A 24,796-nucleotide genomic window follows, 5' to 3' on the forward strand; every position below is an offset into this window, starting at 1 on the left:
AATGGCCGACCAAAAACCATTTGGTATCGTTTGACTCGCCATGCCTCACGAAATCTAACAAGACCAGTCTCATAATTTTACATTCAAATTTGCAGTAGTTATAAGCAAAAATAGAAATTTTTTATATCTCGTGACCAGTAGGGGGCAGTGTGACGAAATGGTGCATGCACCCTCAGGTCATCACTGTTATGACATATACCAAGTCTCATATTAATACGCAAAAGTTTTGCGAAGATACAGGCTCAAACACATTTTGGCGTGCTCGCCCTCGCATTCTTTGATGCGTTATACGACAACGGATAGGTCTACCGAAAATCTTTTGATAACTTTTTGTCTAGAGTGTCTCTAGATGATGCATACCAAAAATCAAGCCAATCACACGAGCGCTCTAGGAGGAGTTCGAAAAAGTAGGTGTTCAATATAATTCAAAATGGCCGACAGGAAGTAGGTTTGACTCAGACATATTTGATACCGTCGGACTCAGCATAAGCCAAGGAATCAATAGAGTGAAGTCTTATGTCATAGTGGCAATTTAATCAAATGATATAAAGATTTTAAACAATTTATTTACATATCCTGACCACTAGGTGGCGCCGTCCTAAAGATTTATAGGTGCGCTCAGAACATGTCACCGATGAACCATGCCAAATTTCGTAGCGATACGCCATTCGGTTTGTGAAATATTGAACTTAATGAGAAAATTCAAAATGGCCGACAACCAAAATGGCCGACCAAAAACGGTTTGGTATCGTTTGACTCGGCATGCCTCAAGGAATCTAACAAGACCTCCTTCATGATTTTAGACTCAAGTTAGAAGTAGTTATAAGCGATAATATGCATTTTTCGAATCTCGTGACCACTAGGTGGCGCTGTGACGAAACGTTGCAGACACCCTCAGGTCATGACTGTTATAACATATACCAAGTTTCGTGTCGATATACCAAAGTTTTGCGAAGATACAGCCTCACGTCCATTTTGGCGTGCTCGCCGCCATATATGTTGTCAATTTATATGAGAACGCATTGGTCTATCAAAAAGCTTTTGATAACTTTTTGTCTTGGGTGTCTCTAGATGCTACATACCAAAGGACATGCAAATCGGACAAACGGTCTAGGAGGAGTTCGAAAAAGTAGGTTTTACGAAAAATTCAAAATGGCGGAAAGATGTGCATGACAAAAATGACATCAATGTGTGCAATTGAATCATCATGTGCCAAGGATTCAGAGGAAACAAGATTTTAGTTGCTAGGACTCACGGGTCAGAAGTTATGAGCATGAACATAAGTGGATTTTTGGACTGTTGGTGGCGCTAGAGGGTTTGAGTCAGACACACCAATGTTGCTATAGTAACTTCTGAGACTGTCCTCTACATGTGTGCCAAATTTCATAACTTTCCTACGTTCGGTTCTATGGGCTGCCATTGACTTCAATGGCGGAAGAACAAGAAACTGAATAATAATAAGAAAACTAACAATAACAATAGGTGTCTACGCCACTTCGTGGCTTGACCCCTAATAATAATAATAAGAAAACTAACAATAACAATAGGGTTCTACGCCCCTTCGGGGCTTGACCCCTAAATATAGCTGCAAGCAGCGATACCGGGGTCAAGCCAAACATGGCAAAAAATGATTCATACGTGATGACTGGCATGATTTAAGATCTAAGTTTGCATTAGTTTTATGAAAAAAAGCAATTTTTTCGTATCTTGAGACCACTAGGTGGCACTGTACCGAAAGAATAGATGGTGCCTCAGGTCATGACTGTGATGACACATACCAAATTTGGTGTAAATACAATAAAGCGATACGGAGATATAGCCTTAAATGACTTGACCACTAGGGGGCACTGACCAAAAAATTAATTGTGACTCAGGTCTTGATTGTGATGACACCCACCAAATTTGGTGTAAATACAATAAAGAGATGCAGAGATATAGCCTTAAATGACTTGACCACTAGGGGGCACTGACCAAAAAATAAATTGTGACTCAGGTCTTGATTGTGATGACACCCACCAAATTTGGTGTAAATACGATAAAGAGATGCAGAGATATAGCTTTAAATCTCTTGACCACTAGGGGGCACCGGAAAGTTTACAAGTCCTCCCAGAACATGTTACTGATGAACCATACCAAGTTTCATAACAATAAGCAATTGCGTTTCTGAAATACTTGAACTTAAAGAAAAATTCAAAATGGCAGACACACAAAATGGCCGACCAAAAACCATTTGGTTAGTTTGATTCGCCATGCCTCACGAAATCTAACAAGAGCAGTCTCATAATTTTACATTCAAATTTGCATTAGTTATAAGCAAAAATAGACATTTTTTATATCTCGTGACCAGTAGGGGGCAATGTGACGAAATGGTGCATGCACCCTCAGGTCATCACTGTTATGACATATACCAAGTCTCATATTAATACGCAAAAGTTTTGCGAAGATACAGGCTCAAACACATTTTGGCGTGCTCGCCCTCGCATTCTTTGATGCGTTATACGACAACGGATAGGTCTACCGAAAATCTTTTGATAACTTTTTGTCTAGAGTGTCTCTAGATGATGCATACCAAAAATCAAGCCAATCACACAAGCGCTCTAGGAGGAGTTTGAAAAAGTAGGTGTTCAATATGAGTCAAAATGGCCGACAGGAAGTAGGTTTGACTCAGACATATTTGGTACAGTCGGACTCAGCACGAGCCAAGGGATCAATAGACTGAAGTTGTATGTCATAGTGGCAATTTAATCAAATGATATAAAGATTTTAAAAAAAATTTACATACCCTGACCACTAGGTGGCGCCGTCCTAAAGATTTATAGGTGCGCTCAGAACATGTCACTGATGAACCATGCCAAATTTCGTAGCGATACGCCATTCTGTTTGTGAAATACTAAACTTAATGAGAAAATTCGAAATTGCCGACACCCAAAATGGCCGACCGAAAACCGTTTGGTATCGTTTGACTCGGCATGCCTCAAGGAATCTAACAAGACCACCTTCATGATTTTAGACTCAAGTTTGAAGTAGTTATAAGCGAAAATAGGCATTTTTCGAATCTCGTGACCACTAGGTGGCGCTGTGACGAAACGTTGCAGGCACCCTCAGGTCATGACTGTTATGACATATACCAACTTTCGTGTCGATACAATAAAGTTTTGCGAAGATAAGGCCTCACGTCCGTTTTGGCGTGCTCGCCGCCATATATGTTGTCAATTTATATGAGAACGCAATGGTCTATCAAAAAGCTTTTGATAACTTTTTGTCTTGGGTGTCTCTAGATGCTACATACCAAAGGACATGCAAATCGGACAAACGGTCTAGGAGGAGTTCGAAAAAGTAGGTTTTACGAAAAATTCAAAATGGCGGAAAGATGTGCATGACACAAATGACATCAATGTGTGCAATTGAATCATCATGAGCAAAGGATTCAGAGGAAACAAGAATTTAGTTTCTAGGACTCACGGGTCAGAAGTTATGAGCATGAACATAAGTGGATTTTTGGACTGTTGGTGGCGCTAGAGGGTTTGAGTCAGACACACCAATGTTGCTATAGTAACTTCTAAGACCGTCCTCTACATGTGTGCCAAATTTCATAACTTTCCTATGTACGGTTCTATGGGCTGCCATTGACTTCAATGGCGGAAGAACAAGAAGAAGAAATATAGCTGCAAGCAGCGATACCGGGGTCAAGCCAAACATGGCAAATAATGATTCATATGTGATGACTGTCATGATTTAAGATCTAAGTTTGCATTAGTTTTATGAAAAAATAGCAATTTTTTCGTACGTATCTTGAGACCACTAGGTGGCGCTGTGCCGAAACAATAGATGGTACCTCAGGTCATGACTGTGATGACACATACCAAATTTAGTGTAAATACAATAAAGCGATATGGAGATATAGCCTTAAATAACTTGACCACTAGGGGGCACTGACCAAACAATAAATTGTGACTCAGGTCTTGATTGTGATGACACCCACCAAATTTGGTGTTAATACGATAAAGAGATGAAGAGATATAGCTTCAAATCTTTTGACCACTAGGGGGTGCCGAAAAGTTTACAAGTCCTCCCAGAACATGTTGCTGATGAACCATACCAAGTTTCATAACAATACGCAATTGTGTTTCTGAAATACTTCAATTTAAAGAAAAAATTCAAAATGGCTGACACACAAAATGGCCGACCAAAAACCATTTGGTATCGTTTGACTCGGCATGCCTCACGTAATCTAAAAAGACTAGTCTCATAATTTTACTTTCAAGTTTGCAGTAGTTATAAGCAAAAATAGACATATTTTATATCTCATGACCAGTAGGGGGCAGTGTGACGAAATGGTGCATGCACCCTCAGGTCATCACTGTTATGACATATACCAAGTCTCATTTTAATACGCAAAAGTTTTGCGAAGATACAGGCTCAAACACATTTTTGCGTGCTCGCCCTCGCATTCTTTGATGCGTTATACGACAACGGATAGGTCTACCGAAAAGCTTTTGATAACTTTTTGTCTAGAGTGTCTCTAGATGATGCCTACCAAAATTCAAGCCAATCAAGCAAGCGCTCTAGGAGGAGTTCGAAAAAGTAGGTCTTCAATATAATTCAAAATGGCCGACAGGAAGTAGGTTTGACTCAGACATACTTGGTACAGTCGGACTCAGCATGAGCCAAGGAATCAATAGAGTGAAGTCTTATGTCATAGTGGCAATTTAATCAAATGAAATAAAGATTTAAAACAATTGATTTACATATCCTGACCACTAGGTGGCGCCGTCCTAAAGATTTATAGGTGCGCTTAGAACATGTCACTGATGAACCATGCCAAATTTCGTAGCGATACGCCATTCTGTTTGTGAAATACTGAACTTAATGAGAAAATTCAAAATGGCCGACACCCAAAATGGCCGGCCAAAAACCGTTTGGTATCGTTTGACTCGGCATGCCTCAAGGAATCTAACAAGACCACCTTCATGATTTTAGACTCAAGTTTGAAGTAGCTATAAGCGAAAATAGGCATTTTTCGAATCTCGTGACCACTAGATGGCGCTGTGACGAAACGTTGCAGGCACCCTCAAGTCATGACTGTAATGACATATACCAAGTTTCGTGTCGATACACCAAAGTGTTGCGAAGATACGGCCTCACGTCTGTTTTGGCGTGCTCGCCGCCGTATATGTTGTCATGGTATACGAGAACGCATTGGTCTATCAAAAAGCTTTTGATAACTTTTTGTCAGGGGTGTCTCTAGATGCTACATACCAAAGGACATGCAAATCAGACGGACGGTCTAGGAGGAGTTCGAAAAAGTAGGTTTTACGGAAAATTCAAAATGGCGGAAAGATGTGCATGACACAAATGACATCAACATATGCAATTGAATCATCATGAGCCAAGGATTCAGAGGAAACAAGAATTTATTTTCTAGGACTCACGGGTCAGAAGTTGTGAGCATGAACATAAGTGGATTTTTGGACTGTTGGTGGCGCTAGAGGGTTTGAGTCAGACACACCAATGTTGCTATAGTAACTTCTGTGACTGTCCTCTACATGTGTGCCAAATTTCATAACTTTCCTATGTACGGTTCTATGGGCTGCCATTGACTTTTGGGTGGAAGAACGAGGAACAAGAATAACAATAATAATAATAATAATAATAATAAATATAGCTGCAAGCAGCGATACCGGGGTCAAGCCAAACATGGCAAAAAATGATTCATACGTGATGACTGTCACGATTTAAGATCTAAGTTTGCATTAGTTTTATGAAAAAAAAACAATTTTTTTCGTATCTTGAGACCACTAGGTGGCACTGTGCCGAAAGAATAGATGGTGCCTCAGGTCATGACTGTGATGACACATACCAAATTTAGTGTAAATACGATAAAGCGATACGGAGATATAGCCTTAAATGACTTGACCACTAGGGGGCACTGACCAAAAAATAAATTGTGACTCAGGTCTTGATTGTGATGAAACCCACCAAATTTGGTGTAAATACGATAAAGAGATGCAGAGATATAGCTTCAAATCTCTTGACCACTAGGGGGCACCGGAAAGTTTACAAGTCCTCCCAGAACATGTTGCTGATGAACCATACCAAGTTTCATAACAATACGCAATTGCGTTTCTGAAATACTTGAACTTAAAGAAAAATTCAAAATGGCCGACACACAAAATGGCCGACCAAAAACCATTTTGTATCGTTTGACTCGCCATGCCTCACGAAATCTAACAAGACTAGTCTCATAATTTTACATTCAAATTTGCAGTAGTTATAAGCAAAAATAAATATTTTTTATATCTCGTGACCAGTAGGGGGCAGTGTGACGAAATGGTGCGTGTACCCTCAGGTCATCACTGTAATGACATATACCAAGTCTCATATCAATACGCAAAAGTTTTGCGAAGATACAGGCTCAAACACATTTTGGCGTGCTCGCACTCGCATTCTTTGATGCGTTATAAGACAAGGGATAGGTCTACAGAAAATCTTTTGATAACTTTTTGTCTATAGTGTGTCTAGATGATGCATACCAAAAATCAAGCAAATCACACAAGCGCTCTAGGAGGAGTTCGAAAAAGTAGGTGTTCAATATAATTCAAAATGGCCGACAGGAAGTAGGTTTGACTCAGACATATTTGGTACAGTCGGACTCAGCATGAGCCAAGGAATCAATAGAGTGAAGTCTTTTGTCATAGTGGCAATTTAATCAAATGATATAAAGATTTAAAAAAATTTTTTTACATATCCTGACCACTAGGTGGCGCCGTCCTAAAGATTTATAGGTGCGTTCAGAACATGTCACTGATGAACCATGCCAAATTTCGTAGCGATACGCCATTCTGTTTGTGAAATACTGAACTTAATGAGAAAATTCAAAATGGCCGACACCCAAAATGGCCGACCGAAAACCGTTTGGTATCGTTTGACTCGGCATGCCTCAAGGAATCAAACAAGACCACCTTCATGATTTTAGACTCAAGTTTGAAGTAGTTATAAGCGAAAATAAGCATTTTTTGAATCTCGTGACCACTAGGTGGCGCTGTGACGAAACGTTGCAGGCACCCTCAGGTCAAGACTGTAATGACATATACCAAGTTTCGTGTCGATACACCAAAGTGTTGCGAAGATACGGCCTCACATCCGTTTTGGCGTGCTCGCCGCCGTATATGTTGTCACGGTATACGAGAATGCATTGGTCTATCAAAAAGCTTTTGATAACTTTTTGTCAGGGGTGTTTCTAGATGCTAGATACCAAAGGACATGCAAATCGGACAAACGCTCTAAGAGGAGTTCGAAAAAGTAGGTTTTACGGAAAATTCAAAATGGCGGAAAGATGTGCATGACACAAATGACATTAATGTGTGCATTTGAATCATCATCAGCCAAGGATTTAGAGGAAACAAGAATTTAGTTTCTAGGACTCATGGGTCAGAAGTTATGAGCATGAACATAAGTGGATTTTTGGACTGTTGGTGGCGCTAGAGGGTTTGAGTCAGACACACCAATGTTGCTATAGTAACTTCTGAGACTGTCCTCTACATGTGTGCCAAATTTCATAACTTTCCTATGTACGGTTCTATGGGCTGCCATTGACTTTCGGCGGAAGAACGAGGAAGAAAAATAATAATAATAATAATAATAATAATAAGAAAACTAACAATAACAATAGGGTTCTACGCCCCTTCGGGGCTTGACCCCTAATAAGAAAACTAACAATAACAATAGGGTTCTACGCCCCTTCGGGGCTTGACCCCTAATAATAAGAAAACTAACAATAACAATAGGGTTCTACGCCCCTTCGGGGCTTGACCCCTAAATATAGCTGCAAGCAGCGATACCGGGGTCAAGCCAAACATGGCAAAAAATGATTCATACGTGATGACTGCCATGATTTAACATCTAAGTTTGCATTAGTTTTATGAAAAAAAGCAATTTTTTTGTATCTTGAGACCACTAGGTGGCACTGTGCCGAAAGAATAGATGGTGCCTCAGGTCATGACTGTGATGACACATACCAAATTTAGTGTAAATACAATAAAGCGATACGGAGGTATAACCTTTAATTGCATTGACCACTAGGGGTCACTGACCAAAAAATAAATTGTGACTCAGGTCTTGATTGTGATGACACCCACCAAATTTGGTGTGAATACAATAAAGAGATGCAGAGATATATCCTTAAATGACTTGACCACTAGGGGGCACTGACCAAAAAATAAATTGTGACTCAGGTCTTGATTGTGATGACACCCACCAAATTTGGTGTAAATACAATAAAGAGATGCAGAGATATAGCCTTAAATGACTTGACCACTAGGGGGCACTGACCAAAAAATAAATTGTGACTCAGGTCTTGATTGTGATGACACCCACCAAATTTGGTGTAAATACGATAAAGAGATGCAGAGATATAGCTTCAAATCTCTTGACCACTAGGGGGCACCAGAAATTTTACAAGTCCTCCCAGAACATGTTGCTGATGAACTATACCAAGTTTCATAACAATACGCAATTGCGTTTCTGAAATACTTGAACTTAAAGAAAAATTCAAAATGGCCGACACACAAAATGGCCGACCAAAAACCATTTGGTATCGTTTGACTCGCCATGCCTCACGAAATCTTACAAGACCAGTCTCATAATTTTACATTCAAATTTGCAGTAGTTATAAGCAAAAATAGACATTTTTATATCTCGTGACCAGTAGGGGGCAGTGTGACGAAATGGTGCATGCACCCTCAGGTCATCACTGTTATGACATATACCAAGTCTCATATTAATACGCAAAAGTTTTGCGAAGATACAGGCTCAAACACATTTTGGCGTGCTCGCCCTCGCATTCTTTGATGCGTTATACGACAACGTATAGGTCTACCGAAAAGCTTTTGATAACTTTTTGTCTAGAGTGTCTCTAGATGATGCATACCAAAAATCAAGCCAATCACACGAGCGCTCTAGGAGGAGTTCGAAAAGTTAGGTGTTCAATATAATTCAAAATGGCCGACAGGAAGTAGGTTTGACTCAGACATATTTGGTACAGTCGGACTCAGCATGAGCCAAGGAATCAATAGAGTGAATTCTTATGTCAGTGTGGCAATTTAATCAAATGATATAAAGATTTTAAACAATTTATTTACATATCCTGACCACTAGGTGGCCCTGTCCTAAAGATTTATAGGTGCGCTCAGAACATGTCACTGATTAACCATGCCAAATTTTGTAGCGATACGCCATTCTGTTTGTGAAATACTGAACTTAATGAGAAAATTCAAAATGGCCGACACCCAAAATGGCCGACCGAAAACCGTTTGGTATCGTTTGACTCGGCATGCCTCAAGGAATCTAACAAGACCACCTTCATGATTTTAGACTTAAGTTTGAAGTAGTTATAAGCGAAAATAGGCATTTTTCGAATCTCGTGACCACTAGGTGGCGCTGTGACGAAACGTTGCAGGCACTCTCAGGTCATGACTGTTATGACATATACCAAGTTTCGTGTCGATACAATAAAGTTTTGCGAAGATATGGCCTCACGTCCGTTTTGGCGTGCTCGCCGTCATATATGTTGTCAATTTATACAAGAACGCATTGGTCTATCAAAAAGCTTTTGATAACTTTTTGTCTGGGGTGTCTCTAGATGCTACATACCAAAGGACATGCAAATCGGATGGACGCTCTAGGAGGAGTTCGAAAAAGTAGGTTTTACGGAAAATTCAAAATGGCGGAAAGATTTGCATGACACAAATGACATCAACGTGTGCAATTGAATCATCATGACCAAAGGATTCAGAGGAAACAGGAAATTAGTTTCTAGGACTCACGGATCAGAAGTTATGAGCATGAATATAAGTGGATTTTTGGACTGTTGGTGGCGCTAGAGGGTTTGAGTCAGACACACCAATGTTGCTATAGTAACTTCTGAGACTGTCCTCTACATGTGTGCCAAATTTCATAACTTTCCTATGTACGGTTCTATGGGCTGCCATTGACTTCAATGGCGGAAGAGGAAACTTAATAATAATAATAAGAAAACTAACAATAACAATAGGTGTCTACGCCACTTCGTGGCTTGACCCCTAATAATAAGAAAACTAACAATAACAATAGGGTTCTACGCCCCTTCGGGGCTTGACCCCTAAATATAGCTGCAAGCAGCGATACCGGGGTCAAGCCAAACATGGCAAAAAATGATTCATACGTGATGACTGTCATGATTTAAGATCTAAGTTTGCATTAGTTTTATGAAAAAAATTGAATTTTTTTCTAATCTTGAGACCACTAGGTGGCGCTGTGCCGAAACAATAGATGGTTCCTCAGGTCATGACTGTGATGACACATACCAAATTTGGTGTAAATACGATAAAGCGATACGGACATATAGCCTTAAATGACTTGACCACTAGGGGGCACTGACCAAACAATAAATTGTGACTCAGGTCTTGATTGTGATGACACCCACCAAATTTGGTGTAAATACGATAAAGAGATGCAGAGATATAGCTTCAAATCTCTTGACCACTAGGGGGCGCCGAAAAGTTTACAAGTCCTCCCAGAACATGTTGCTGATGAACCATACCAAGTTTCATAACAATACGCAATTGCGTTTCTGAAATACTTGAACTTAAAGAAAAAATTCAAAATGGCCGACACCCAAAATGGCCGACCGAAAACCGTTTGGTATCGTTTGACTCGGCATGCCTCAAGGAATCTAAAAAGACCACCTTCGTGATTTTAGGCTCAAGTTTGAAGTAGTTATAAGCGAGAATAGGCATTTTTCGAATCTCGTGACCACTAGGTGGCGCTGTGACGAAACGTTGCAGGCACCCTCAGGTCATGACTGTAATGACATATACCAAGTTTCGTGTCGATACAATAAAGTTTTGCGAAGATACGGCCTCACGTCCGTTTTGGCGTGCTCGCCGCCATATATGTTGTCAATTTATACGAGAACGCATTGGTCTATCAAAAAGCTTTTGATAACTTTTTGTCTGGGGTGTCTCTAGATGCTACATACCAAAGGACATGCAAATCGGACGGACGGTCTAGGAGGAGTTCGAAAAAGTAGGTTTTACGGAAAATTCAAAATGGCGGAAAGATGTGCATGACACAAATGACATCAACATGTGCAATTGAATCATCATGAGCCAAGGATTCAGACGAAACAAGAATTTATTTTCTAGGACTCACGGGTCAGAAGTTGTGAGCATGAACATAGGTGGATTTTTGGACTGTTGGTGGCGCTAGAGGGTTTGAGTCAGACACGCCAATGTTGCTATAGTAACTTCTGAGACTGTCCTCTACATGTGTGCCAAATTTCATAACTTTCCTACGTACGGTTCTATGGGCTGCCATTGACTTCAATGGCGGAAGAGGAAACATAATAATAATAATAATAATAATAATAATAAGAAAACTAACAATAACAATAGGGTTCTACGCCCCTTCGGGGCTTGACCCCTAATAATAAGAAAACTAACAATAACAATAGGGTTCTACGCCCCTTCGGGGCTTGACCCCTAATAATAATAATAAGAAAACTAACAATAACAATAGGGTTCTACGCCCCTTCGGGGCTTGACCCCTAAATATAGCTGCAAGCAGCGATACCGGGGTCAAGCCAAACATGGCAAAAAATGATTCATACCTGATGACTGTCATGATTTAAGATCTAAGTTTGCATTAGTTTAACGAAAAAAATAGCTATTTTTTTGTAACTTGAGACCACTAGGTGGTACTGTGCCGAAACAATAGATGGTGCCTCAGGCCATGACTGTGATGACACATACCAAATTTAGTGTAAATACAATAAAGCGATACGGAGATATAGCCTTAAATGACTTGACCACTAGGGGGCACTGACCAAACAATAAATTGTGACTCAGGTCTTGATTGTGATGACACCCACCAAATTTGGTGTAAATACAATAAAGAGATGCAGAGATATAGCCTTAAATGACTTGACCACTAGGGGGCACTGACCAAAAAATAAATTGTGACTCAGGACTTGATTGTGATGACACCCACCAAATTTGGTGTAAATACAATAAAGAGATGCAGAGATATAGCCTTAAATGACTTGACCACTAGGGGGCACTGACCAAAAAATAAATTGTGATTCAGGTCTTGATTGTGATGACACCCACCAAATTTGGTGTAAATACGATAAAGAGATGCAGAGATATAGCTTCAAATCTATTGACCACTAGGGGGCGCCGAAAAGTTTACAAGTCCTCCCAGAACATGTTGCTGATGAACCGTACCTAGTTTCATAACAATACGGAATTGCGTTTATAAAATACTTGAACTTAAAGAAAAAGTCAAAATGGCCAACACACAAAATGGCCGACCAAAAACCATGTGGTATCGTTTGACTCTGCGTTCCTGACGAAATCTAACAAGACCACTCTCATAATTTTACATTTAAGTTTGTAGTAGTTATAAGCAAAAATAGACATTTTTTATATCTCGTGACCAGTAGGGGGCAGTGTGACGAAATGGTGCATGCACCCTCAGGTCATCACTGTTATGACATATACCAAGTCTCATATTAATACGCAAAAGTTTTGCGAAGATACAGGCTCAAACACATTTTGGCGTGCTCGCCCTCGCATTCTTTGATGCGTTATACGACAACGGATAGGTCTACCAAAAAGCTTTTGATAACTTTTTGTCTAGAGTGTCTCTAGATGATGCATACCAAAAATCAAGCCAATCACACGAGCGCTCTAGGAGGAGTTCGAAAAAGTAGGTGTTCAATATAATTCAAAATGGCCGACAGGAAGTAGGTTTGACTCAGACATATTTGGTACAGTCGGACTCAGCACGAGCCAAGGAACCAGTAGAGTGAATTCTTATGTCAGTGTGGCAATTTAATCAAATGATATAAATATTTTAAACAATTTATTTACATATCCTGACCACTAGGTGGCGCCGTCCTAAAGATTTATAGGTGCGCTCAGAACATGTCACTGATGAATCATGCCAAATTTCGTAGCAATACGCCATTCTGTTTGTGAAATACTGAACTTAATGAGAAAATTCAAAATGGCCGACACCCAAAATGGCCGACCGAAAACCGTTTGGTATCGTTTGACTCGGCATGCCTCAAGGGATCTAACAAGACCACCTTCATGATTTTAGACTCAAGTTTGAAGTAGTTATAAGCGAAAATAGGCATTTTTCGAATCTCGTGACCACTAGGTGGCGCTGTGACGAAACGTTGCAGGCACCCTCAGGTCATGACTGTAATGACATATACCAAGTTTCGTGTCGATACAATAAAGTTTTGCGAAGATACGGCCTCACGTCCGTTTTGGCGTGCTCGCCGCCATATATGTTGTCACTGTATACGAGAACGCATTGGTCTATCAAAAAGCTTTTGATAACTTTTTGTCTGGGGTGTCTCTAGATGCTACATACCAAAGGACATGCAAATCGGACGAACGCTCTAGGAGGAGTTCGAAAAAGTAGGTTTTACGGAAAATTCAAGATGGCGGAAAGATGTGCATGACACAAATGACATCAATGTGTGCAATTGAATCATCATGAGCAAAGGATTCAGAGGAAACAATAATTTAGTTTCTAGGACTCACGGGTCAGAAGTTATGAGCATGAACATAAGTGGATTTTTGGACTGTTGGTGGCGCTAGAGGGTTTGAGTCAGACACACCAATGTTGCTATAGTAACTTCTGAGACTGTCCTCTACATGTGTGCCAAATTTCATAACTTTCCTATGTACGGTTCTATGGGCTGCCATTGACTTTTGGGTGGAAGAACGCGGAACAAGAATAATAATAATAATAAATATAGCTGCAAGCAGCGATACCGGGGTCAAGCCAAACATGGCAAAAAATGATTCATACCTGATGACTGTCATGATTTAAGATCTAAGTTTGCATTAGTTTTACGAAAAAATAGCTTTTTTTGTAACTTGAGACCACTAGGTGGCACTGTGCCGAAACAATAGATGGTGCCTCAGGCCATGACTGTGATGACACATATTAAATTTAGTGTAAATACAATAAAGCAATACAGAGATATAGCCTTAAATGACTTGACCACGAGGGGGCACTGACCAAACAATAAATTGTGACTCAGGTCTTGATTGTGATGACACCCACCAAATTTGGTGTAAATACAATAAAGAGATGCAGAGATATAGCTTTAAATGACTTGACCACTAGGGGGCACTGACCAAAAAATAAATTGTGACTCAGGTCTTGATTGTGATGACACCCACCAAATTTGGTGTAAATACAATAAAGAGATGCAGAGATATAGCCTTAAATGACTTGACCACTAGGGGGCACTGACCAAAAAATAAATTGTGACTCAGGTCTTGATTGTGATGACACCCACCAAATTTGGTGTAAAAACGATAAAGAGATGCAGAGATATAGCTTCAAATCTCTTGACCACTAGGGGGCACCGGAAAGTTTACAAGTCCTCCCAGAACATGTTGCTGATGAACCATACCAAGTTTCATAACAATACGCAATTGCGTTTCTGAAATACTTGAACTTAAAGAAAAATTCAAAATGGCCGACACACAAAATGGCCGACCAAAAACCATTTGGTATCGTTTGACTCGCCATGCCTCACGAAATCTAACAAGACCAGTCTCATAATTTTACATTCAAATTTGCAGTAGTTATAAGCAAAAATAGACATTTTTTATATCTCGTGACCAGTAGGGGGCAGTGTGACGAAATGGTGCATGCACCCTCAGGTCATCACTGTTATTACATATACCAAGTCTCATATTAATACGCAAAAGTTTTGCGAAGATACAGGCTCAAACACATTTTGGCGTGCTCGCCCTCGCATTCTTTGATGCGTTATACGACAACGGATAGGTCTACCGAAAAGCTTTTGATAACTTTTTGTCTGGAGTGTCTCTAGATGATGCCTACCAAAAATCAAGCCAATCAAACGAGCGCTCTAGGAGGAGTTCGAAAAAGTAGGTGTTCAATATAATTCAAAATGGCCGACAGGAAGTAGGTTTGACTCAGACATATTTGGTACAGTCGGACTCAGCACGAGCCAAGGAATCAATAGAGTGAAGTCTCATGTCAGTGTGGCAATTTAATCAAATGAAATAAAGATTTTAAACAATTTCTTTACATATCCTGACCACTAGGTGGCGCCGTCCTAAAGATTTATATGTGCGCTCAGAACATGTCACTGATGAACCATGCCAAATTTCGTAGCGATACGCCATTCTGTTTGTGAAATACTGAACTTAATGGGAAAATTCAAAATGGCCGACAACCAAAATGGCCGACCAAAAACGGTTTGGTATCGTTTGACTCGGCATGCCTCAAGGAATCTAACAAGACCTCCTTCATGATTTTATACTCAAGTTTGAAGTAGTTATAAGCGAAAATAGGCATTTTTCGAATCTCGTGACCACTAGGTGGCGCTGTGACGAAACGTTGCAGGCACCCTCAGGTCATGACTGTTATGACATATACCAAGTTTCGTGTCGATACACAAAAGTTTTGCGAAGATACGGCCTCACGTCCGTTTTGGCGTGCTCGCCGCCATATATGTTGTCAATTTATACGAGAACGCATTGGTCTATCAAAAAGCTTTTGATAACTTTTTGTCTTGGGTGTCTCTAGATGCTACATACCAAAGGACATGCAAATCGGACAAACGGTCTAGGAGGAGTTCGAAAAAGTAGGTTTTGCGAGAAATTCAAAATGGCGGAAAGATGTGCATGACACAAATGACATCAATGTGTGCAATTGAATCATCATGAGCAAAGGATTCAGAGGAAACAAGAATTTAGTTTCTAGGTCTCACGGGTCAGAAGTTATGAGCATGAACATTAGTGGATTTTTGGACTGTTGGTGGCGCTAGAGGGTTTGAGTCAGACACACCAATGTTGCTATAGTAACTTCTGAGACTGTCCTCTACATGTGTGCCAAATTTCATAACTTTCCTACGGACGGTTCTATGGGCTGTCATTGACTTCAATGGCGGAAGAGGAAGAATAATAATAATAAATATAGCTGCAAGCAGCGATACCGGGGTCAAGCCAAACATGGCAAAAAATGATTCATACGTGATGACTGTCATGATTTAAGATCTAAGTTTGCATTAGTTTTATGAAAAAAAGCTATTTTTTCGTATCTTGAGACCACTAGGTGGCACTGTGCCGAAAGAATAGATGGTGCCTCAGGTCATGACTGTGATGACACATACCAAATTTAGTGTAAATACAATAAAGCGATACGGAGATATAGCCTTAAATGACTTGACCACTAGGGGGCACTGACCAAAAAATAAATTGTGACTCAGGTCTTGATTGTGATGACACCCACCAAATTTGGTGTAAATACAATAAAGAGATGCAGAGATATAGCCTTAAAGGACTTGACCACTAGGGGGCACTGACCAAAAAATAAATTGTGACTCAGGTCTTGATTGTGATGACACCCACCAAATTTGGTGTAAATACGATAAAGAGATGCAGAGATATAGCTTCAAATCTCTTGACCACTAGGGGGCACCGGAAAGTTTACAAGTCCTCCCAGAACATGTTGCTGATGAACCATACCAAGTTTCATAACAATACGCAATTGCGTTTCTGAAATACTTGAACTTAAAGAAAAATTCAAAATGGCCGACACACAAAATGGCCGACCAAAAACCATTTGGTATCGTTTGACTCGGCATGCCTCACGAAATCTAACAAGACCAGTCTCATAATTTTACATTCAAGTTTGCAGTAGTTATAAGCAAAAATAGACATTTTTTATATCTCGTGACCAATAGGGGGCAGTGTGACGAAATGGTGCATGCACCCTCAGGTCATCACTGTTATGACATATACCAAGTCTCATATTAATACGCAAAAGTTTTGCGAAGATACAGGCTCAAACACATTTTGGCGTGCTCGCCCACGCATTCTTTGATGCGTTATACGACAACGGATAGGTCTACCAAAAAGCTTTTGATAACTTTTTGTCTGGAGTGTCTCTAGATGATGCCTACCAAAAATCAAGCCAATCAAACGAGCGCTCTAGGAGGAGTTCGAAAAAGTAGGTGTTTAATATAATTCAAAATGGCCCACAGGAAGTAGGTTTGACTCAGACATATTTGGTACAGTCGGACTCAGCACGAGCCAAGGAATCAATAGAGTGAAGTCTCATGTCAGTGTGTCAATTTAATCAAATGAAATAAAGATTTTAAACAATTTCTTTACATATCCTGACCACTAGGTGGCGCCGTCCTAAAGATTTATATGTGCGCTCAGAACATGTCTCTGATGAACCATGCCAAATTTCGTAGCGATACGCCATTCTGTTTGTGAAATACTGAACTTAATGGGAAAATTCAAAATGGCCGACACCCAAAATGGCCGACCGAAAACCGTTTGATATCGTTTGACTCGGCATGCCTCAAGGAATCTAACAAGACCAACTTCATGATTTTAGACTCAAGTTTGAAGTAGTTATAAGCAAAAATAGGCATTTTTTGAATCTCGTGACCACTAGGTGGCGCTGTGACGAAATGTTGCAGGCACCCTCAGGTCATGACTGTAATGACATATACCAAGTTTCGTGTCGATACACCAAAGTGTTGCGAAGATACGGCCTCACGTCCGTTTTGGCGTGCTCGCCGCCGTATATGTTGTCACGGTATACGAGAACGCATTGGTCTATCAAAAAGCTTTTGATAACTTTTTGTCAGGGGTGTCTCTAGATGCTAGATACCAAAAGACATGCAAATCGGACAATCGCTCTAGGAGGAGTTCGAAAAAGTAGGTTTTACGGAAAATTCAAAATGGCGGAAAGATGTGCATGACACAAATGACATCAATGTGTTCATTTGAATCATCATGAGCCAAGGATTCAGAGGAAACAAGAATTTAGTTTCTAGGACTCACGGGTCAGAAGTTATGAGCATGAACATAAGTGGATTTTTGGACTGTTGGTGGCGCTAGAGGGTTTGAGTCAGACACACCAATGTTGCTATAGTAACTTCTAAGACCGTCCTCTACATGTGTGCCAAATTTCATAACTTTCCTATGTACGGTTCTATGGGCTGCCATTGACTTTAATGGCGGAAGAACAAGAAGAAGAATAATATATAATAATAATAATAAGAAAACTAACAATAACAATAGGGTTCTACGCCCCTTCGGGGCTTGACCCCTAAATATAGCTGCAAGCAGCGATACCGGGGTCAAGCCAAACATGGCAAAAAATGATTCATACGTGATGACTGTCATGATTTAAGATCTAAGTTTGCATTAGTTTTATGAAAAAATAGCAATTTTTTCGTATCTTGAGACCACTAGGTGGCGTTGTGTCGAAACAATAGATGGTGCCTCAGGTCATGACTGTGATGACACATACCGAATTAAGTGTAAATACGATAAACCGATACAGAGATATAGCCTCAAATGACTTGACCACTAGGGGGCACTGACCAAACAATAAATTGTAACTCAGGCCTTGATTGTGATGACACCCACCAAATTTGGTGTAAATACGATAAAGAGATGCAGAGATATAGCTTCAAATCTCTTGACCACTAGGGGGCGCCAAAAAGTTTACAAGTCCTCCCAGAACATGTTGCTGATGAACCATACCAAGTTTCATAACAATACGCAATTGCGTTTCTGAAATACTTGAATTTAAAGAAAAAATTCAAAATGGCCGACACACAAAATGGCCGACCAAAAACCATTTGGTATCGTTTGACTCGGTATGCCTCAAGAAATCTAACAAGACCAGTCTCATAATTTTACATTCAAGTTTGCAGTAGTTATAAGCAAAAATAGACATTTTTTATATCTCGTGACCAGTAGGGGGCAGTGTGACGAAATGTTGCATGCACCCTCAGGTCATCACTGTTATGACATATACCAAGTCTCATATTAATACGCAAAAGTTTTGCGAAGATACAGGCTCAAACACATTTTGGCGTGCTCGCCCTCGCATTCTTTGATGCGTTATACAACAACGGATAGGTCTACCGAAAAGCTTTTGATAACTTTTTGTCTGGAGTGTCTTTAGATGATGCATACCAAAAATCAAGCCAATCACACGAGCGCTCTAGGAGGAGTTTGAAAAAGTAGGTGTTCAATATAATTCAAAATGGCTGACAGGAAGTAGGTTTGACTCAGACATATTTGGTACAGTCGGACTCAGCATGAGCCAAGGAATCAATAGAGTGAAGTCTTATGTCATAGTGGCAATTTAATCAAATGCTATAAAGATTTTAAACAATTACTTTACATATCCTGACCACTAGGTGGCGCTGTCCTAAAGATTTACAGGTGCGCTCAGAACATGTCACTGATGAACCATGCCAAATTTCGTATTGATACGTCATTCTGTTTGTGAAATACTGAACTTAATGAGAAAATTCAAAATGGCCGACACCCAAAATGGCCGACCGAAAACCGTTTTTTATCGTTTGACTCGGCATGCCTCAAGGTATCTAACAAGACCACCTTCATGATTTTAGACTCAAGTTTGAAGTAGTTAAAAGCGAAAATAGGCATTTTTCGAAACTCGTGACCACTAGGTGGCGCTGTGACGAAACGTTGCAGGCACCCTCAGGTCATGACTGTTATGACATATACCAAGTTTCGTGTCGATACACATAAGTTTTGCGAAGATACGGCCTCACGTCCGTTGTGGCGTGCTCGCCGCCGTATATGTTGTCACGGTATACGAGAACGCATTGGTCTATCAAAAAGCTTTTGATAACTTTTTGTCAGGGGTGTCTCTAGATGCTAGATACCAAAGGACATGCAAATCGGACAAACGCTCTAGGAGGAGTTCGAAAAAGTAGGTTTTACGGAAAATTCAAAATGGCGGAAAGATGTGCATGACAGAAATGACATCAATGTGTGCAATTGAATCATCATGAGCCAAGGATTCAGAGGAAACAAGAATTTAGTTTCTAGGACTCACGGGTCAGAAGTTATGAGCATGAACATAAGTGGATTTTTGGACTGTTGGTGGCGCTAGAGAGTTTGAGTTAGACACACCAATGTTGCTATAGTAACTTCTAAGACTGTCCTCTACATGTGTGCCAAATTTCATAACTTTCCTATGTACGGTTCTATGGGCTGCCATTGACTTCAATGGCGGAAGAGGAAACATAATAATAATAATAATAATAATAATAATAATAATAAGAAAACTAACAATAACAATAGGGTTCTACGCCCCTTCGGGGCTTGACCCCTAATAAGAAAACTAACAATAACAATAGGGTTCTACGCCCCTTCGGGGCTTGACCCCTAATAATAATAATAATAATAATAATAATAATAAGAAAACTAACAATAACAATAGGGTTCTACGCCCCTTCGGGGCTTGACCCCTAATAATAATAATAAGAAAACTAACAATAACAATAGGGTTCTACGCCCCTTCGGGGCTTGACCCCTAATAACATCAGCAGGGCTCCAGACTAACATTTGAGAGAGGTTGCACTGGCGCCACCAAGTTGTACAGCTGGTGGTGCTGGGCCTCAATTTGGTGGCACCAGTCACTGGGTGGTGTAAAAACAAAAAATAAACACTAAAACTAAGTCCAAACATGTTTAATGCATTAATAATTCATTAAAACCTAAGTCCAAACATGTTTAATGCATTAACAAATTAATTACAAATACAAATAATTGTATTCTTTATATACATTTTTTTTACTTTACCATACTTTTATTTTTAACATATATTTGCCTTACTGTAAACCATTAAACTTACAATCAACTTTTTATTACTTTGTTGTAAAAGCTTTAGGCTACTTTAACACGGACTTGAGTAAAGAAATCACATTCTTGTGCTGTAATCACTACAAAATGTCTCCATGCACTCTGAAGATATCATTTGACCAGGACTTGTAATCTGAGGTACTTGGGCACAATGTATTGCATTTTGTCTGACTTCTAGCGTGAATACGCAGTGTACAGCGCTATTTTTAGGCTTTCATTGATTAAACTAAAGTAGCTGATCTCCGCCTCTTTTATTAGTGTCATTTTGCGAGCGTGTGGAGGTTGTGGGGAGATTATTTCATCAACTACGCTGAAATATCAGAGAAAGCTCTTACATACACATAAAAAAACACTGTGCAGCATCGTTAATTACAACACAAGCTCCGGACTCTGACATAATATTAGTTCGCGTCATTTTAAACCCGTCATTTCTCCCGAAAACGAAAGCAGAGGCTCTCGCCCGCAGTCTCCATAGACCACCCCTCAAAACAATCAGGGCAGACGGTCAAAAGTGGACAAAAGAGACGGATTTAGAGAGGTGATATGCACCTGAGCTGTGATAGAAAGGCAGGGGAGTGCGCAACAACAGGAAGAGTGACTGAATGCGCTGCAGACGTAATCGCCTGCGCATTATATTAATATAATTGTCTTTAAATTTCACAGTCCAGCCAGTGCGACATTTAATAAAAAATTGTCGCATAGGCAGGGAAAATACTCGCAAAATGCGACTATTTACTCGCAGTCTGGAGCCCTGTAGGGGGGTTACATTAGTTTTTTTTCTGTAGTAACATTATTTACTTCGCCACAAAATAATTTTTATCAATGTAGGGCTATTACTAGCCAGTTGACTCACCAAAGCCCCATTTTCGCGTTTATATTTGTCTTTACGTCTCTGTTCGTGTACTTTCCCAGTCCCCGTGTCACTTTGTGTTTATCTTTCGCACCGCAGCGCACACCGTTATGGACTAGTCCATTTCATTGTGAAAGAAGGGGGTGTAAGTGTTTAGTGACAGAACATGAACTGGACATTTTAACTACTATTTCAAAGTTTCAATGTATTTCTTAAGAATATTAATACAATTTACAATGCTTTTGAAGTGTTCGTGATGATAAGGGTTTTATTTATTTATGTAGGCTATTTATTAGGTTGTTTGAGGGCCCCCCTAATTTGACCGCTGGTGGGGGGCCCCAGGCGGCCGCCTACCTATGCCTCTATGTTAAAGGCGGAGTCCATGATGTTTGAAAGCTAATGTTGATATTTGAAATCACCTAAACAAACACGCCCCTTCCCCAATAGAATCTGGACCTTCTGTTTATAGACCCGCCCCACACATACGCAACCCGGCATTTGATTTGATTGGCTATAAGTGTGTTTTGGTAGTCGGCCCGTCTCCTTTTCCAACGCGTTTTTCAAACATCGTGGACTCCGCCTTTAAGACCGCCTCTGCACTGAGCTTTCTGACAGCAGGGACCTTTGATTTTACAGAGGTTAGTGAAATAGCCTATGCAATAGAAATCCACATATAATTACAAGTAAACTAACTCAGTATTAATTTTTTACTTAGCCTGTCATGCCTTGCATCAGTGTCTGCTGCTTTTGGAGAATTCCCCCTTTGAGGTTTGTTTGTTTGTTTGGTTGTTTTCTTCTTTTTTTAATACATACTGTTCATTACCAAATGCTTAAATTTAGCATTTTAAAATAAATGTTTTTAACTATAGATAAATTCATTACATGTATCAATCTAAACAAGTGGATTTCAATTATGGTCCTAAGGGATGTCATTAAGAACAAACTATTTTTATGAGACTTTATATTTTAAACTTTTGAAGGTCAGAGATGCTGAAAGAGCAACTCCAGTAAAAGAGGAGCGTAGAGAGCAGGTATTGGTTCCCATTTCAAATCTTGAACCTAAATAACAGGGTTTGAAAATGATGCTACTCTTGTTCTTACTCTCCAATTTAGAGGTAATGAAATCCCCCTGCATGTTGATTATTTGACCAAGGTAAGTGCAGTATAAACTCCTGTCAATCTATCGGTTACACTTTTAAAGTTACATTTTGGACTGACTGTTTGCTACTTAAAACAGATGCCACCTGACCTTACATCCTCTGGCAGATCCTGATGGAAGTCGTCACAGAGACGGCGTTGTGGTTTTCTGGAGACTTTCACTGACATGCAAAGTTTTCAGGTACGTTTTCAGCAAGCCCAAGTTCAGAGAAAAGGTCTCCTTTGTATGGTCAGACAGTAAGTTCTTTAAATCTAAATTGTGAGTACTGTAAAAGATACTTGAGAAAGTCTGTCTGTCCGTCCATCTATTTCTGTTTGTTCGTTTGTGCAATCTATCTATCTGTTTGTTCTTCCTATCTATCTGTCTGTCTATCCATCTCTGTCTGTCTATCTCTACCTATCTGTCATGTCTATCCGTCCGTCTGTCTGTTTGTCTGTGTCTGATAGACTGTATTGCCTTCAAAACTTTCAGCTTGAAAACTACTTTGATCTGCAAACTGAAATTCTTCAAACTTCTATTTCAAACTTTTAGGATAGGCTTTCTCAAGTCAAATTTAAGCTCGTGTTGCTTGTGTTGACAAACTTTTTTTAACTGGTTTATGTTGTTCATAAACAAAAAGTAAGTCTCTTTGGTACTTTACAGACAAAGCCAATGACACTCAAGCATATGTTGTCTAACATTTTCCTGTAATATGTGTAACATATACATAAAAAAATTCCTTGCATGACTCTTTACTATGTTAATCCCTATTTCCAATTGCCATTTTTTTCGAAATGATTCAATATTGTTTGTTCTGTATTTTATCTAAATTAGGTGTTGTGAACTGGAGTGCATTTTCCAGACAATATAGGTAAGAGCTCCAGGTGCCCTATTTGTTGACTTTGAAATATACAAGGACTGCCCACCTGGGTATGTAGGTGATGGCAGAAGGGGAGTCCTGAATGGGTTTTATTCCGACAAGGAGGTTCAGGGCTATTGCTCGGTTGATTGTTTTTTCAATGATGGAAGGGAACTTCAGGCTGTGTAGATTGTGTGTGTACAGTTAATGTACGTGATTATCTGTATATGTGTATTATGTCTTTTAAACAATTATTTTTGTTTTGAAATAAAAGTTATCACTGGTATGGGTTTGGTCTTTTTTGAGTGGCATGCATACTATGGGATACAGAGATTGACAATGTACTGTATGTAGTTTAACCCTCATGTGTTGTTGGGGATGTTTTCATTCACTACAGTTTTTTTTACTCTTAATTTGGCCGTAACTTTCTCTCTGTTTTAGCAAATTGAACGATTTTTGGTGACAGATCTTACATTTACATATATTTTAAGAAAATGCTTTGAAAATTTTTAAAAAATCAACGATATACCGTGGGCAAATTTACTACCCTTTCGTGTTGTTAGTGGATGAAAACATCCACTAAATTCAACGGCTGTAAAAATTTATCAGATGAATATTTTTTCCATTTTTTTTCCATAAATTTGTTAATCAACCTCAGTACTGATCAAAACTACCAAATCTTCACAAAAATTCCATGATTTTAACCCTTTAATTGCCAAGTTTATAAGGTGTGTCACTGATTTGGGGGAAAAACACACACAAAATGACAGATTTTCAATATAAAAAGTGATTGTAAACTGGATTTTTGTTTACCTTTTTCAGAGTCTTGAACATGTCTAAGATTGGTAAAAACATTGGCTTTGAAGCATTTTTAGTTTTTGTGTAGCATCAGTTTTAATTTTTTTCTCCCTCATTTATTGTTATTGGCTGTTTTTGCCCCATTGACTTCCATTATAACCACATTTTTTGATTGCAGAGCTATGACACCTTTTTATCATGCATTTTTGAATGTTGGATTTTTTTCCTTTTGCTAAGAGGTCAAATTTGTAATTTTTACAGTTTATCACCATGTGGCACTATTAACCCTTTAGTAGCCCTGTGCAAAAACAAAGCTTAATTTCTGACTTCTACATTGAGTTATATGGAGTATAACACCATAATAAAAGCATATTATTGTGTGTGTGTGTGTGTGTGTGTGTG

At 39.5% G+C, this 24,796-nt stretch overlaps 1 protein-coding gene and 1 long non-coding RNA gene across 7 annotated transcripts in view; one reads left to right on the forward strand and one right to left on the reverse strand.

Moving 5' to 3' along the window:
* The window catches only part of LOC129452976 (uncharacterized), a 206,022-nt gene that overhangs the window by 152,320 nt on the left and 28,906 nt on the right, over nucleotides 1–24,796 (reverse strand). The gene's annotated exons all lie outside the window — the stretch shown is intronic.
* On the forward strand, nucleotides 20,430–23,882 carry LOC141363047 (uncharacterized). Its single transcript, XR_012368554.1, has 4 exons — nucleotides 20,430–22,367; nucleotides 22,580–22,630; nucleotides 22,713–22,752; nucleotides 22,837–23,882. It is a non-coding gene; the product is annotated as an uncharacterized lncRNA (long non-coding RNA).

The sequence above is a fragment of the Misgurnus anguillicaudatus genome, unplaced genomic scaffold (assembly GCF_027580225.2).
Source record: "Misgurnus anguillicaudatus unplaced genomic scaffold, ASM2758022v2 HiC_scaffold_31, whole genome shotgun sequence".
Classification (NCBI taxonomy): Eukaryota; Metazoa; Chordata; class Actinopteri; order Cypriniformes; family Cobitidae; genus Misgurnus; species Misgurnus anguillicaudatus.